This window comes from Sus scrofa, chromosome Y (assembly GCF_000003025.6).
Source record: "Sus scrofa isolate TJ Tabasco breed Duroc chromosome Y, Sscrofa11.1, whole genome shotgun sequence".
Taxonomy (NCBI): domain Eukaryota; kingdom Metazoa; phylum Chordata; class Mammalia; order Artiodactyla; family Suidae; genus Sus; species Sus scrofa.
The window spans coordinates 7,339,456-7,348,981 of NC_010462.3; positions in this window are offsets into that span (position 1 = coordinate 7,339,456).

A 9,526-nucleotide genomic window follows, 5' to 3' on the forward strand; every position below is an offset into this window, starting at 1 on the left:
CTCTATGGAATAGGCCTCCTCATTCTCGAGCCTCATGAGTGTCAGGGACAGAGCCCACTCCCTTCCAGGATGGAACTTTCAATACCCTCCAATTGCAGGCATCATCACCGGGCTCCTGGAAGATCAGACAATCGACCCACCTTTCCTTCCTTATGACTGTAGACACAACAAACACACTGGCACTGGCCCCAGGCACCACACTCCCAGGAAGCACCCAAAGAGAGGGAGGACTTGTGCTTATCCACCTGTGGAAAAGGCACCTGAAATAGACCGGTTACATCTCGGTTAAAAGGCCTCTGTTTGGATGGCTACCATGTGGCTTAGGCTATGGAAAAATATATTCAGAAGTGTGGAGCTGAAAATGCCCCATTGGGAATGTCTACTTCGAGGTTACATCCAGGGCCTCATGCTTGGTGGAGAGCATTGGGGCATGGTCTCCTTGTTTGTGCCCTGGGATGTATTGTTTCAAATGGCCATGAAGCACAATTCTTTTTTCACAGGTAGGAACTCCCTTGAGGTATTCTGCCCACTGATTTCCTTAATATATCACATGTTCCAACACCAAGCCTCTAGAATCCACATTTAGCTTGGGAGCCTGATGAGAGTGGTGGCTATGAATCTACAGATGGACATAATATTGTTCATCCAAGAGGATCACCAATCTGATGGACCCTCCATTCCATCAACTTCGACATTCCTCCAGAGCAAGAGCTCCTGGTGTCCATCATTGAACTCTCAAGGTTTGAGGTTGAGAATGTCCCATATATGGCCCATCACACACCTCTTTTCTCACAGATTAGTTGTTTGGGCACAAGGCTCCATGGGCATCATATCAGTGCCATGGCCCCCTCTGGGACTGCACCTTTCAGAAGGAAGGCAACTCCACTGCCTTGGGAACTCTATTTTCTCTATCATGATGAATCTCTGATAACATGTGTAGCACTTCAAGGTCAAGTGCTTTCTTAGTCACTGCCTCACATATAATACACCGTAAAATTTTATTTGGAGAGAAATGTTGTCATTCCAACCACCCAAACAAAATCTCCTGGACAGTGACATCAAGGAACGACTGAGGAAGGACACCCATGAGCTGCCATTTCAGTAGGAATGGTATTATCGGCTTAGGGAAAATATAGCTTGTCATTTAACTTAACCCACACCTCGTGTCCCTTGAGAAGACATGGGTGTCAAGCAGCGAGGACTGCTTGCAGCTGACATATTTCTAGAGACAGACCAAGAACGATTGAAAATCTCTTGCAAGAGTCCTGATATAGCCTTTGTGTCTAATAGTTCCCAGAAACACAGACAAGGGCTTGTGATTTAAATTGTCCCCGGAATGTTGCTTGTATCCAATTGTCATCTCCCTCTCTCTCTCTCCCACTGTCTCTCTCGGCTTCTTCTTCCTTCAAATGCTCTCGAATCCTCCTCATCCAAGGTTATCTGTGTTGGTCCAGGTTGGCATATCTCAGCCAGGGGAGCAATCAAATTCTTTAACCAAGATTTTCCATCAGTCTTCCAAACTCCTTTCAAATATGAAAACATATTTCCTGAAATAACTCCTCTGTTTGTATGGATATATTCCGTCTCATATATTGTACCGCTATCTTACCATTGTCAGCCCTTCACACTGACAGATAACCATCCCAATTGTACTGCGTTCTACATGGTCACAGATTTGACTCCGATATCAACTCTTTTCAACGACCTACACATAAGGGACCGAGTGAGAATTCACTTCTCTGCAGCACACCCAACTTTTTTGATCAGGTCTCGGAAGTTGCTGGTGAGGTGGATCTCTCGACTCTTTCTAAAACGAGTTCGGAAATGAAGTCTCTGCCTCTCCATGTCTCAGTGAATTGGCATATAAGCAGGGGTCTGAGCACCCTTCAGCAGGGTCTGAGTGACAGCCGGACACAGTGCAAGGATTCGGTCCTCTAAAACCAGTCTCCATTTGGGACAATCCTCCTCCTTCTCTAGATCCTCAATTGGCAGGGAGAGGACCCTCTCGTCCAAGAGGGAAACCTCAAGACCTGCCCATGTAGCCCTCAACACAGGGCTCACGGAGGAGAAGAAGAAAGACTCCTGAAATGCCTGACAATTGTGTACCCCACAAACAAGCCAGCAGTGGAACTAGTCACCCCACTTCCATCCTGCACCCCTTTAGACAGGACGTATTCTTATCAACCTGTGAAATACCCACCAGAAGTATCCCAGCTTCATTCTCGGGAAATTTGTTACTGTGGATAGCTAGTATGTGCTTTCATCTATTGACATCTATGTTCCGAAACAGGGAATGGTCCTTCCCCACATTCCAATATTTCCTCAGGTTTTATATTGAGGGTCTCGTCCTTGGTTGAAGGCCGAGGGGCCTATTTTCATGGTTTGAGCTCTGGAATGTGATTTATCATCCCAGTCATACTTAGGAGTCTTTTGTCCCCTGTTGGAAAAGACTGGAAGTGATAAGCTCACTGGTCCCTTTCAGATATATCATAATCGAAAAGCAAGCCTGAGCAGTGGCTCTTTACTCTGGAGCCTGATAAAAATGATGGCCATGTGAAGAATGCTGGAAAGAATACTTATCATCCAATTGTCCAATACATCCAATGGATCCTCCTTTAATTTAGTATCAACATACCTCCAGATCATGAGCTCAGGCTGCCCGATATACAATAATTGAAGGGTGACGGTGAGAGCTTCCCACTTTGGGCCCATCACTCGCTTCTCTGCTCACAGAGGGTCAGTGGTGTCACAATGTTTGGTGGGCATCATGCCATTGCCCTGCCAACCATTGGGCCTGAACTTCTCAGATGGAAGGCACCTCCTCCTCCTCTGAACCCACCTGCTCTCTACAGAAGAATGTCTCTTCCCCTGAGCGTGTGTCAGGCTCAACACGGTGGTTCAAGAACTGCTTCCCGTGAATACACTCTCTACATTCTCATTTGGAAAGAAAATATGTGATTGAAAAAGACCCACTCGCTAGAGAGAGAACAGGATGGTGGAGGAGTAGGGGGACACGCTCATCCTCTCCCACAAACACACAAAAGTCTCATCTACAGAATAAGTGACTCACACATAACAGCAACCAATCGCTGGCAGGGGAACCTAAACTCCAATAATGTCAAGAAGTTCTTGAAATTATTGGGCAGAACGGGAGAAAAGTTGAGATTGAGAGAAGGTGAATCCGAGCGGGACGGGCGCCCACGAAAGGCAACTGCGGGATAGAAAGATATTATGCACCCTGGAAAGTCACCTACGGGGGGAAAGACCAAACGAACCGGAAGAATCTCAGATGCAAGAAGAGTGTAGCAGTAAGATGGTGTAGGGAAAATCTGATCAAGAACCCAACGGACGATCTGAACTACCGGCACAGTCACCAAAATTTGAGATGCTTGGTTGGGGCCTGGGCACCGAATCCTTTGCTCCAGAGGTCAGTCCCCGAGAAAGGGCCGGGAGTCGCCTGGGTGGGGGCTGTACACTGAGACTTCAGCTCCAGAGGTTAGTCCCTGAGAGGGTGCAGATGGTACACCTGGGTTGGGCCTGGGCACAGAGACCTCGCCTCTGAAGTATAGTCCTTGAGAATGGGACGGGAGACGTCTGGATGGGCCTTGGCACCAAGACCTCAGCTCCAGATGTTAGTCCCCAAGAGGGGGCCGGGGGACTCCTGGGTGGGGGCTGGGCACCGAGAGTTCAGCAACAGAGGTTATTCCCCTGGCTGGGGGGGCGTGGCTGAACGGAAACTGCTTGGGAGGTCTAGAACCATTTGACGGCGCAGAGACTGCCTGGGAGACTAGAAAACAAAGCTGTCGCAGAGGAAGGGAAGAGTACTCTAGGAGTGGGGAAGTGGAAAGCCGCATCAGAGGGAACCTGGAAGAAGAGCGTGGTCTGCACCCATGCTGGGGAGGGGAGAGAAGAAGGGGTGGGTCCCCTTAGAATACCCCCCATGCCACAGCAAGCTTACAGGCCCGCTAGCTAGCTGAAAGCTGTGCTTCCCAGTGCATCCCCTCCCCCCACCCCAGCCACCCCCTACGCTCTCACGGACCTGGGGCTGCCTGCCATCCAGGAGGGCTGGACTCAACAATTGCCTGAAGCCTACCACCGCAGGGGCTGTCCCTGAACAGGCCTGCTTGCGCTTTGGAGTGGCTACACTTCCACAGAGTAGCACCAAACACCACCAGCCCCTAAGGAAAGGCCTGCAGCCCAGAAAAGCTAGAACAAGCTTAGCCAGGTTGTGAATAGATCGGCCTAGTTCTCGGACGGTTTTTTGGAGTCGGGTTGACCTGGGGAGGAGCCTCTTGGGTTTCCAACAGCCCTGATACCCGCCCAAGCCCCCAGGAGATGCTCTAGTGGATCAGGTGCATAGGACTACCAGCTCCAGGCAGGACCCCCAGCAGCCCAAAAAAGCTGCAACAAGCCTGGCCGTGTCAGCAAAAGACCATTTTTCTGAGTTGGGCTGCTCTGGGAGGAGCCGCTTGGGTCTCCAACGGCCCTGCTACGTGCTCAAGACCACAGGGGTTGACCCACTCCCGTGAAATAACTGTTCAGCACCACCAGCCACCTGGAGGACGCCCTGCAGCCCAGAAAAGATGCAACAAGCTCGGTCAGACTGTGAAAAGATCTGCCTACATTCTCAGGCTCTCCTTCTGAGTTGGGCTGCCCTAGGGAAGAGCCTCTTAGGTGCTCAGTGACCCAGAGAGCTGCTCCAGCCCCCAGGGGGTGCTGCACCACTGAGGAGCAGCTGCCCAACACCGCCAACCCCCTGCAAGAACCCCACAGCCTCAAAACACCAGAGCAAGCTCTGCATGACCAAGTGAATTCTGCTACCATCGTGGTGTGGACCTCCCAGTCCTCTCTGCCCTCAGGAAGTCCTCCTTTGCTTCAAAGAAACACTGTTAGCCCCATCAACACTCCAGAAAAGCCACACTGCCTCAAAAAAGATTGACCAACCGTGCCACCCCGCAGGAAATATTCCACGGCAGTGACAAGGCAAACACTGCCCATTCACAGAGAGTACAACTCCCTCAGGAGAAAGAAAACAACAAGAAAGATGAAGAAGCTGAGAAACCACCCCCAGTCAAACCAACAGGAGGACTCACCTAAAACAGTCAACAATGAAACAGATCTCGGCAGTCAGACAGACCTGGAGTTCAAAAGAGAAATAGTGAGAATACTGAAGGAATTAAGAGAAGATAGGAACAGTAATGCAGATACCCTCAGAAAGGAACTAGAAAATATAAGGAGCAGCCATGAAAAACTAGAACATTCATTGGCAGAGATGCAAACTGAACTAGCAGCAGTAAAAACCAGAATGAATAATGCAGAAGAACGAATTAGTGATATGGAAGATAGAATAATGGAAATCACTCCATCCGGTCAACAGACAGAAAACCGAAGCAAAAAAACTGGAAAGCAATATAAGAGACCTATGGGATAATAAAAGCAGGCCAATCTATGCATAATAGGAATTCCAGAAGGAGGGGAAAAAGATAAGGGAATGGAAAATATCTTTGAAGAAATTATCCCTGGAAACTTCCCAAATCTAAAGGGTATTGGGTTCAAGATACAAGAAGCACAGAGGGCCCCAAACAAACTGAACCCAAACAGACCCACACCAAGACACATCATAATAAGAATAGCAAAAGTTAGGAATAAAGAGAGGATCCTAAAGGCAGCAAGAGAAAAACAGAATTTTACCTACAAGGGAACCCCCATAAGCATATCAGCGGATTTCTCTACAGAAACACTACAGGCCAGGAGGGAATGGCAAGAGATATTTAAAGTGCTCAAAGGAAAAAATATGCAACCTAGAATACTCTATCGAGCAAGAATATCATTTCAAATAGAAGGGGAAATAAAAATTTTTCCCAACAAACAAAAACGTAAGGAATACAGCAACACAAAACCCAGGTTAAAGGAAATACTGAAAGGGCTTCTCTAAACCAAGCAGAAAGAAAGGAAAGGGAAGAAGAAATAAAAGAAAACAAAAAAGAAAAAGAAGAGGAAGAACTAGGACTGAGGAAACCGCAATCAGAGAGCAGTCACTCAAATAAGCCAGCATACAGATTTAATCATGAACATGCTTCAAACAAAATAAAATTAAAAAGAAAAAAATAAAAAAGAGTCATCAAAACCATAAAATGTGGGAAAGGGATGTTAGGACGTAAATAACCCTTTTTGTGTGTTTGTATGTCTCTCTTCTTAATTTAAGATAGTAATGAAGTATCTGAAATTGCAGGACCATCAGGCTAAAACACACAATTATGGGAAGTGGTTAGCATACTTAAAAAACAGGGCAACCACAAGCCAAAACCAAATATTGTATTTGCAAAAAATGAAAAAATTATATTCAAGCAGATAATAACAGGAGACCATCCAACCACAAAAAAAAAAAGAAAGGAAGAATGGAGAACCATAGAATCATCAAAAACACGAGGTTCAAATGGCAATAAATAATCATCTATCCATTATTACCTTAAATGTCAATGAGCTGAATGCCCCAATCAAAAGACACAGAGTGGCTGAGTGGATAAAAAGGCAAAACACATCAATATGCTGCCTGCAAGAAACTCACCTTAGGACAAAAGATACATATAGATTGAAAGGGAAAGGGTGGGGAAAAATATTTCATGCCAATGGCCATGACAGAAAAGCAGGAGTCAAAAGGCTAATATCAGACAAAATAGACTTTAAAACAAAAGACATAAAGAAAGACAAAGAAGGAAACTATTTAATGATTAAGGGATCCATCCAAGGAGAGGATTTCACTATCATCAACATGTATGACCCAAATATAGGAGCACCCAGATATATACAACAAATATTCACAGACATAAAGGGAGATATTGATGAGAATACAGTCATAGTAGGAGACCTCAATACCCACCTCACATCAATGCACAGATCCTCTAGACAGAAAACCAATAAAGCAACAGAGATCCTAAAGGAAACAAGAGAAAAGGTAGACTTCATTGATATCTTCAGGACACGACATCCAAGAAAAGCAGAATACACATTCTTCTCAAATGCTCATGGAACACTCTCAAGAATCCACCACATCTTGGGACACAAAGCGAATCTCAATAAATTTAGGAGCGTAGAAATTATCTCAAGTATCTTCTCTGACCACAATGCCATGAAATTAGAAATCAACCAAGGGAAAAGCAAAGAGAAAAAACCTCCTCCATGGAGACTACACAACATGCTACTAAAAAACCAATGGGTCAATGAGGAAATCAAGAAGGACATTAATAACTACACTGAAACAAATGATAATGAAGACACAACCTCTCCAAATCTATGGGATGCTGCGAAAGCAGTGCTCAGAGGGAAATGTATAACAATCCAGGCCTTTCTCAAAAAGAAGATAGATCCCAAATGGACAACTTAACCTCCACCTAAACGAATGAGAAAAAGAAGAACCAAAAAGTCCTCAAGTCAGCAGAAGGAAGGAAATTATAAAGATCAAAGAAGAAATCAATAAAATAGAGACTCAAAAAACAATAGAGAAAAGTAATAAAACCAAGAGCTGGTTCTTTGAAAAGGTCAACAAAATGGACAAACCCCTGGCCAGACTCACTCAAAAGAGGAGAGAAAGAACCCCCATAACCCAAATTAGAAATGTAAAAGGAGAAATCACAACGGATACAGCAGAAATACAAAAAACCATAAGAGAATACTATGAACAACTGTATGGCAACAAGTTTGACAATCTGGAAGAAATGGACAATTTTCTAGAATCTTACAGCCTGCCAAAACGGAATCAAGCAGAAACAGACCAACTGGACAGACCGATCAGTAGAAATGAAATTGAAGAGGTCATAAAATCACTCCCTACAAATCAAAGTCCAGGACCAGATGGCTTCACAAGTGAATTCTATCAACCATATAACGAGGAATTAGTGCCCATCCTCCTTAAACTCTTTCAAAAGGTTGAAGAAGAAGGAATACTCCCAAAGACATTCGATGAGGCCACCATCACCCTCATTCCAAAACCAGACAGACATACCACCAAAAAAGAAAACTATCGCCCTATAACATTGATGAATATAGGTGCAAAAATTCTCAACAAAGTCTTAGCCAACCGAATCCAACAACATACCAAAAAAATTATACACCATGACCAGGTTTGGTACAGCCCAGGTTCACAAGGATGGTTCAACATACGCAAATCAATCAGCATCATACACCACATGAACAAAAAAAAAAGTCAAAAATCATATGATCATCTCAATAGATGCAGAAAAAGCATTTGACAAAGTTCCACATCCATTCATGATCAAGATCCTCGCCAAAGTGTGTATAGAGGGAACATTCCTGAACATACTCAAAGCCATTTATGATAAACCCACAGCAAATATAATCCGCAATGGGGAAAAACTGAAAGCCTTCTCACTCAAATCTGGAACAAGATAGGGATGCCCACTCTCACCACTGGCACATCGTTTTGGAAGTCCTTCAACATCGTTTTGGAAGTCCAAGCCACAGCAATCCAACAAACAAAAGAAATAAAAGGCATCCGTATAGGAAGAGAAGAGATCAAACTGTTGCTGTATGCAAATAACATGATACTATACCTAGAAAACCCTAAGGACTCAACCCCAAAACTCCTTGAACTAACTAATAAAGTCAGCAAAGTAGCAGGATATAAGATTAACATTCAAAAGTCAGTTGCGTTTCTGTACAACAGCAATGAAACAATAGAATACAAAAAAACGATACCTTAAAATTGTACCTGACAAAATCAAATACCTCAGAATACACCTGACCAAGGAGGTAAAGGACCTATATGCCGAGAACTATAAGACTTTAATCAAAGAAATTAAAGAAGATGTAAAGAAATGGAAAGATAGTCCATGTTCCTGGATTGGGAAAATCAATACTGTAAAAATGGCCATCCTACCCACAGCAATCTACAGATTCAATGCAATCCCTATCCAATTACCCATCACATTTTTCACAGAACTAGAACTAACAATCCAAATATTTATATGGAACAACAAAGACCCAGAATCGCCAAAGCAATCCTGAGAAACAAAAACCAAGCAGGAGGCATCACTCTCCCAGACTTCAAGAAATACTACAAAGCCACAGTCATCAAAACAGTGTGGTATTGGTATCAAAACAGACAGACAGACCAATGCAACAGAATAGAGAATCCGGAAAGAAACCCTCACACCTAGGGTCAATTCATCTTGGACAAGAGAGGCAAGGACATCAAATGGGAAAAGGAAAGTCTATTCAGCAAGCATTGCTGGGAAACCTGGACAGCTGCATACAAAGCAATGAAACGAGAACACACCCTCACACCATGCACAAAAAGAAACGCCAAATGGCTGAAAGACTTAAATATACGACAGGACACCATCAAACTCCTAGAAGAAAACATAGGCAAAACACTCTCTGACATCAACATCATGAATATTTTCTCAGGTCAGTCTCCCAAGGCAATGGAAATTAGAGCAAAAATAAACCCATGGGACCTCATCAAACTGAAAAGCTTTTGCACAGCAAAGGAAACCCAAAAGAAAAC